General features: G+C 34.8%; 1 long non-coding RNA gene across 1 annotated transcript; it reads left to right on the forward strand.

Moving 5' to 3' along the window:
• The first annotated feature begins 41 nt into the window (after positions 1-41).
• On the forward strand, positions 42-8,249 carry LOC148828435 (uncharacterized). The gene is made up of 3 exons (XR_016091652.1): positions 42-172; positions 3,674-3,824; positions 4,147-8,249. It is a non-coding gene; the product is annotated as an uncharacterized LOC148828435 (long non-coding RNA).
• Positions 8,250-9,032: the final 783 nt, after the last annotated feature.

Consider the following 9,032-nt stretch of genomic DNA (forward strand, 5'->3'; position numbering starts at 1 on the left):
TGGCATTGCTAGACAGCCAATAAAAGCCGGAGTCCGACACCAATCGAGTTACTATTGGCCAGGGAAGTTGACATGACACGCAGCTCTGTGGCAAGAGTTCCTCGATCTTTTTCGACCTGGCAGGCCAGATCTCCCACCTCTATTCAAATCCATATTTTACAACGTAGGGATGGTAAGTTTACTCAAACAACGAAACGCGTTATAATGTTGTTTTAAACTGTCATTCCATGTTGGCTAAACAAATCGTAAAAATACTGGATCGTGGAGATACGTAAGCCATCGGCGACGTATTTCATTTATGCAAAAGTCAGAGAAAGTTTATTTTCAACGAAACGTTCTAGAGAAATGTGTCATACATTTTTATTGAGAAAAATCAAAACAATTCAATATGTCCTTATGTGGTATTGACTCGGCTCTTTTATACGACAGTGAGCCTGTATTATGGAGTCGTCTACATTTATTTTAAAGTAGATCTTTTTTATTTTTCAAAGCGGGTAACTGTGCTTTCGGTGCTACACTAGGCACCCATCAGACTCCAGTGTTTGCAGTCATAAAATAAAATGTAAACTAAGCTGAGTTAGGTGAATTCAAAGATGCAGGCAACCGAAAAGATTTATTGCCAAATAATGTGCAATTGGACCGTTTGAAAAATTAGCACTGCATATTTCTTCTTGTCTGTTTAATTATTTTGTTTCATAATTTTAATTAAAAAGTGGGCATTAGTCTAATGCTTCAGTTAGTACTGAGTATTAACAGTGCTAGAAAAGAGCTTGTACTTACTATGAAAAGGAATAAAAACAGATTTTGCATGAATACTTTTAAAATATAATTTCCATTATGTAAACACCTCAAGAGATGCAATAAAGATTTGGCTTTCGTCTTATTTGTTTTTCTTGTTGAGATTCGTGGTGCGTGTGTGAAATACAGAAATATAGAATAGCAATATTTTAAATAGTGCAGTAATTCGGAAACTTATTTGTGCTGGTATATGCATCTGATGAATACAGTTTCATATTGTGAGCAATACAATTTCATGTCAAGATACCTGTTTAACTCTTGATGGCGTGTTTTTTTGTTTATATTCGTTTGGTTTTTTCTCAATAGTCGTCGATTACTGAGTTGCATATTCGTTCCTGATCCAGACTGAAACATTTACTGTCTGGCCTCTAAGTAACGAAATATTTTCTCATTTGAAATAAAATGTAGGACTTTTAAGTTACAAAAGTGAGTTAAAGTGGTACAGTACAGAGGGTCAAAAGGAGGCATTTTGGGGATCAAAAACAAATGTGGTAGAAATGTGTGCAACATTTTCCTGATAATTGTGGTCTATTTAAATCGTGCATGTAAGATATATTTGTGTACGTTTATGCATTACTTGACCGAACTAAACACTCTTTGTCAATTGTACAACTACCTTTGTATGTTGTCTCTCTGCCACTGGGCGTGTAGGTTAGAAAGAATTGGAGCTTGGAGGAATGAGGTGAAAGATTCCAAAATGCATCTTGCAGGGGCTTTCTGTCTATTTTCGATAAACCTTGGTTTGAACAGTGTAAAAGCCCAAATTTAATGGACTGGTTTGACTCCTGTGCACACTACGAATCAATACTCAGCTTTGTCGAATTTTTAATTTCGGAATTTTAACTGCCTTCAGTCCTTTTACGCACCATCGATTGCTATTTATATGAATAAACGTACGCCTGGATATGAATATACATTTACGCTTGCTTCATGGATTAATGTAACACATTTCTTTTTTATTTCTTGAATATATAATTTTTCTTTCATTTTCTAGGTCTGGATACAGAAGACGTTTATATTTCTCTGATCTTTCGCAGTTTCGATATATTGGCCTGTTATATACATTATATGTTAAGTTACAATACACACATATATGACGTTTAGTTCTATATTATATATTTCTGAGTAGCTAGCTTTAATTTCTGAGCAATGTCTTGCAGTGACTTCCGAGTTTTTATTTTTACAATTATAAATGTGTCTTTTCATCCAAACCCTTTCACCCCTTATGTTTTGATTCTAGTGACTCCCTAACCTGATCTCTTGACATGACTGCAGTCCTGATTTCTGTTTCTCTGTTATCCCTCTCGCTTTCTTTCTCAATGTGTGTTCCTGATGTATCCTTGTCGGAAGAGCTCGTTTTCTGTGTCTGGGTCTCCAGTGGCTCAAGGATAATGTTTGTCAGGAGTGAACGTGCTCAACTTGTTTCCATTAAGGTGCTTAGTGTGGGCTGAAATAACAAAGGTCACATCCACTTTCAGCCAGAGGAGAGTAAGGGTCTCAGCCGGACGATTCCGGACACTCAGGGTTTGATATCAAGGATGACTTATTTGACATTATTTAATTCATGTCTTCCTGGTGGTCGCGGTTGTGAGCAATTAATTCGTCCACGCTTTTGGACTGAACGTATCCTTCGTCTTGTGGCGACGGGAGGTTGGAGAGACAGGTTTGCTGATTCATGAAAAAAACTGCATGCACTGTCCTGGGATACTTTGAATCGATTATAATTCTAATAGGTCAAATTCTACTTTCACTTTCACTCCTTTTTTTTCTTCTACGAGATGTTTTCAAGGAAGAGTATAAATATGGGAGAGTAATTGAGCATCACAAAACAAGGGAACCCCTATATAAATTAAGAATAGGGGGTAGGCAGGAGATACCAATTTAACCACAGAGCAATTAACATTTTCCCAAACTGGTTTGGCTGAAATTAGGCTTTTGTTACAAAAAGTTACGTATTGATGAATAAACGTCAGTTAACTTCAAAAATAATAAATGAAAAAATAAAATAGATTATAAAGCAATTATTAAGAAATATTTAAATTCTTAAAATCTGCAGCATTACGTGTATGTCAGCTGGGATCAAAACATCTAGTGTCTCTGGCCATAAAGCCTACGGTTTAATATTATGAATAAGACAATAAGGCTGTCTTGTTGGTTACATACAAGCAAGGCATAAAACATAGACAGATTCCGTTAATGTCATAAAATGCGTTTTCGCACGTCATTTTGTTTTTACGTCTGTGGGTTATATACTTAAGATCGCTTTCCATCCATGCCAAGATTAAAATGAGAAATACATTGAAAACCTTTTTTAAAAAATGCAAGAAAACAGCACGTCAGCGATATATACAATTTACACCATCTTTATTTAGTAATGAGAAAGAAGCATGCATTCCTTAAGTATCAATAGTATGAGATAACAAATAACAAGATGTTGCCAATCTATGCGTGAGGTGTTCTTATAGTAGTGGAGAAGTATTGTTTTTCTTATGTTTTGTATTTATTTCTAAAGTAAAGCGATTTAATGGACCATTTCTACTTCTGTGACTTATTTTATTGAATCCATTCTCTTTTTAATCATAACATAAAGTATTTACTTAGTAAGCTTAATTATGGGAAAGCATCTAGAAATATTTAATTCGAATCTTATTAATTAGGCTCGCTCACAACGGAATAAAAAAATGTGAAAAAGGTTTTGGTAATGATGATGATGATGATGGTCTTCTCATGTACTTCTTAGGTAGATGTAGTTAATTCTATACAATATTAACGGTTGATCGTCTGGACAGAAATTATCGCAGGACCATTGTCAGCCGAGTACATATTCCTGGGCAAGTCCTGCTTGCTGTGAAACTCCACCGTCCTTGTCTTTCAGCAACAGAAGCGGACTCGTGAAAGAAACAGCTGTGTGAACTGCCGGGAATCAACAACCAAAACATTTACCTTGGGCGGGATCTTGTTCGAGAGGAGTCGAAAGACAGCAGTACACAGACACCTTTACTGGTGTAGCTGGAAAGAAGAGAGAGGTGCGTTTCATTCCTTTTACAGTGAACAGATGCAAGAAAGTGTCATTCTAGGTGCAAAAGTTGCATGTCTGGGATATATCGCAGAAGCCAAATGATCCCAAGATTATAAATACAGCCGGGTAAACTGATGTCTTAACCAAATTTAAACTTGCTAAATGAGATCTCTTAAGCAGCGGCGTCCTCTGTACAAATTGACATTGCTTTTCAGCCACGTTAAATGAGTGGCATTTTCAGCATTGAAGTAGATTTAGGGGGGTTTGCACTTGTCATCTCAATGCAAATGAACTAACTTATACTTGTCTTTCTTGTTTTTATTTACAAGGATGGTACCAATTCGCAGCTATCAATTTGAAATGAAGGCCGTTTAAGAAAGCTAAGGAATCTGACTGCAAAATGATTTATTATCGAATTATTCAGCCTACAAGTCTGCTGAACACAATAACAAATTATGTACAATGGAATGTATATGGAATCTTAACGCTGCCCAAGCCCAAGAAAATATATATTAGTTATATTTAGTCTATATATGCCTATAATTATTCTTCAGCAACACATCCCTTTTTTCTATGACACCATAATTCGACTTAAATAGAAATAATATTTTACCACAGGATGAGTGACTGTAATCAATATTATTTGTATTCTTTTATTATGTCGAGTCTTAAATTAATACTGTAAGTCACCACACGGGAAATATTTTAATAAAGACTTCCGTGATTATATTCCACTCTTAAAATATTTGATAAATCCAGAAGAGTCGCGAACTAGCCAGACGGTGTTACTCTGTTTAACCACAATAAATTAATCGCTCTTGGTTTCCCTTGAGACAACAAGAGATTACAACAAATTGTGAAAGAGCACAGTCGTCTTTTTAAGAAGGAAAGAAGAAGAAGAAATAATTTTAGAAACAGCAATTCGACTTCTAAAAGAATTCAATAAGAATTTAGCTAAAACCCTCATCGTTATATATATAAAGTATAGGCACTTCGTTCAGGCACGAGGTATCTATATATTTCAGCTGGTGAAAATCTATCGTCGTTTCATCTGCAAATCGCCTTGAAAAACATAAGACCACGAATAAAAATGGAGTGTCATCTATGACACAATGTTTGACAATTTTAAAAAATGTAGGTCGATAGAAAATACATCAGTGTAGTTTCAGAAAAAGGTCCGATCGGTTTCATCAAGCTGCCAAAAGACACTTTAAAAGGCAATTTAAAAACACAGCATAGCTATAACATTTCTTTTAATTGAAGGCAGGATTCGCCTTGTTCCTTGTGACCTTATTTGTGAACTTCTGAAGGCTTTCCACCGCCTACAATAAAAAATGAATGCTATCTCAGCACGCAGAAGTCTTACTGTCTTGTTACTTATAAAAGAAGTGTTCACGGCATGAATAGACAATTGCCTTGGAAAAACAACTACCTTAAACCAAAATGGATGGTTTCCAATGCGAATTACAAAATGCATTTTGAAAGACAAAATGCATTTCCCTCTCTAACATTTCCCGATAGGCGTTTTTTTTAACAAAAAAACATGTTCGGTTTAATCTGAAGCCACAGTTTTGTGGTTTGTGGCAAATAGCTTGGAACTGATATTTCAATATTACAAGGTCACTTGCAAATGGTGCATTGCGCTATTATACAATGAATATATCATTGTAGACTAGTCTGATGTTACATAAGATTATAAAAGCGTTTGCATATGAAAAGTCCCTGCTCTTTTCTCTTTGCAAAGAAAATAATATTTTTAGATTATAAGGATGATTAGAGCACATTGGAGGTTTATATTTTCACCATAAACTGAAAGACAGACACACACATGCGTAAGGCCTACGTAACGTAACATCGTATCCACACCACTAAACTCTTTCTGCCAGTCTGCCCCTTTAAAATACGTGTAATAACATTAAATAGACATACGAAATGTCAGTTGTATATACCAGTAGCATTTGAATAAAATAAGATTTTTTTTAAAAAATTAATTAATAAAGTTATGATCAGATGTAATATTAAAAAGGGAAATGTTTACATTCATAAAGAAATTTATAATTATTTAAAAAATGTCATTTTTGTATTATTTTCTACCGTAGAGAGGATAATTTCTTAACTAAATGGCGACCTCGTCATAACATGTAGGTACTGCAGCCTGTAAACTATTCGTTCATAAATACTATAGTACATCTACGTAGGTATACATTTTACATCGCCTTACAATTACATTCAACGATAGGCTTATGCAAATATATGACCAAAGCACTGTCTTCATCTAAAATGCATCAATACATTTGTATCTTGTAAATTCACAGTAAAATTGACCTTCGTGTTATTCTGAATATTATTTTAGCTGTATTAGACTATTTACAACAATAACTATCAAAATCAAATAAAGAAAAAAGCGACATAAATGACAAATGTAGTCGCGCAAGGCCAGTTAGAAATGTCTCATTACCGTGCCTCTTGTCATGCTGATTATTAATCCTTACGGGTAAATATATCGGAATAAATGCCAACTGACCAAAGATAGTATTAATGGTTTTCATACCCACGAGGGAGCCGTGCTATGTGAGATTCTGGCAGTGACTAAATTTTCCAGATAAAAAAGTGAATTTTGCTATCCGACCGCATGTATAAATATTGAAAAATGTCAGATTCTGGTAAGTGGGTGCTTAAAGGTACAATATACATTAGGAAAATAAAGATAAGTGTTTCATTATACTTCCCAAAGTTCAATTATTCAGCTGTTTCTTGGTGTATGCGTGTGTTTATAATCTGTTTTAGTCATTTTATTTTATTGAACAAGTTGGACTATATTACAATGGTATTAGTAAGGTTTTCAGCTATATCGATTTTCCGGGTTTTTTCATAGAATGTGTATTATTACGGTAACCAGTTTATCTGAGGGAGAGAGTGCGCAATTTTTACATGTGCTCAGCTAAGCCTACAGTATATACAGTATAGAAAGCCATTAGCCCTTCCAAGACAAGTTAATACATAGTATTTTGAATTTAATTGAATTTTCATTTGCTGAGTCTGTTGAATCCCCAATGCTTCTAAAACGTAAATACTGTTTATTTTGCATTTCGATTTTTAGTGAGATGAAATAAAATTGTCATATATTCACTTAAAATCCCGTCGTCGTCGTGTCCCGTCGTCGTAAGCAAAAAAAATAAAGATAGTCGAAGTCCAGTAGTTGAATATTCAAAAGAAATTCTTCTTAAATTAATTTTATGTCAAGGCTGTGGTGCTAATTAGCTGAACAAATAGTATAGTTAGTAACTATACTAATTGGTACTAGAACAATCATTTTTTTTCTCCTGGGGAATGTTTTTTTTATTTATAAAACCATTTCTAAGAACACAAAGTAATATATTTTACAGTTTTTGTTTTCTGGTCTGAAATTTGTTTTAGATACGTAATAAGTTTACAGAATACGTTACATACACATTTACCTTTTAGCTCGAAAGTCACAAAAACAAATTAAAGCTTTATACATATCCACCTTACGTAAATACGGAATAGTATAACATCATAATTAGGCTCAGTATTTGTATTGTTTGAAGTTAACTGAAAACTGTCCGCAGTCTCAGAAAAGAAGATTAATCTTGTAGCCAGGTGATTTGTAAACGTGCTTGGAATTATTAGTTGAAAAAGTGTGCCTCTACAATTTATTGAGATGAAAATCGTTTCAATAATCTCAGTCGGTAAGCGTGTGGTATTTACCTATTATCACGGAGTAGTTTAAATTGGTGTGTTTCACCTTAAAAGAACACAGATTAAAACGCAGGACAATTACTGTATCTATTTCTAGAATTTTGGAGGTTAGTAGTTATTTTATTCGAGGGTCTGATCTTGAAAGAAGCCAGAGTACATGCTTCAACAATGTGGCTTGGTGGCTTGTTCCAGACTCCCACAACCCTTTGGGTAAAGAAGTTCCACATTGTTTCTAAATAATGTTTCCATCAAAGACTCACCTTAATGGGTTAAAACAACCTCCTTTTCATTGCAAAACATGATGTTTGGCACACACGGTCTTACACGGTCTTACACGCACCACATAAATGCCACATATCAAACGTCGTTGGCGGAATTTGCTTTCGAATTTTAGTTTTGCAGGTTGTCCAAAATCTTCTAAAAAAATGAAATGCGCGAGTGTTCATTTGACGAATAAGTTAAGAGGGGTATATATGTTTACTCAGGTACGCTTAGCCTTCCTCGCTCCTGTATTCGGTGACTGAACAATTTAATCAGTGCACGCGCTTCCTTTGTCTGCCTCCTTTATTTCAGAATTTGTCTGGAGACGTATTTGTAATACAAAATTGTGTAAAGCGTCACAAAGCAATAACAACCTAATTGTATTACCATTTCTGTTTTGTGCAGCAAGTGTTCAGCTGAAAAATAAATAAAGACATGTCTGGTGAACTAATGACTGCTTTCTGTTTTATTACGAATTTTACAACGTTAGAGCCGCCATAACTTTCCAACGATCATCAATAAAATTTTACTACGAGAAGGACGCCATGGGTCTGAAGGCCTTTTGCACATATTAAAGAGTTACTGCTTTTGTATGTTAACCCATCAGGCCAGTGGTACCTTTTCCATTAGTCAACGTCTGTACTGCTGACCGAGGTAGGATATCCCTTCAAAAGTAATAACGGAAAAAAATCTGCAGTTGGACAACCAGACAGTTGGGGAGAATAAGTCAAGACGCCGAACACTAAAGGTATGCTTTATCCCATCTTCATCCCATTGCCAATGACTGTCAAGCCTGTCATCCATCATCGTCCGCGTTGTTTTTGTTATGTTTGAATATTGTTAATGAGGTTTATCTTTATCTAAAATACCTATGGCACATCTCTCTGACAAGCGTCTAACTGCTAAGACGACATATAGAAATATATATATATAGGTTTGCTGTGATTTACCACGAACCGTGCTACACGTTTAACTTACTATTATAAGGCTACAGAAAAACAGTTTTATCGAGAATCCAGTTATACAAGAGTCCCTAAAATATTTTTTTTGTGTGATAAGGCATTTCTCAGTAACCTGAATCATTCGTCAGTTTAGGTACACAGCATAGTCCTAAACTCAATACATCAGTGATTCTGAATAACTTTGAAAAACACGCTATATGAGAAAGCTTCTATAACAAAAACTGTGCTATTGTTCAAATTTTTGTCAGATGTCAGATTTCCAGAATAAAATA

Source organism: Atractosteus spatula, chromosome 9 (assembly GCF_055471065.1).
Source record: "Atractosteus spatula isolate fAtrSpa1 chromosome 9, fAtrSpa1.hap1, whole genome shotgun sequence".
Taxonomy (NCBI): Eukaryota; Metazoa; Chordata; class Actinopteri; order Semionotiformes; family Lepisosteidae; genus Atractosteus; species Atractosteus spatula.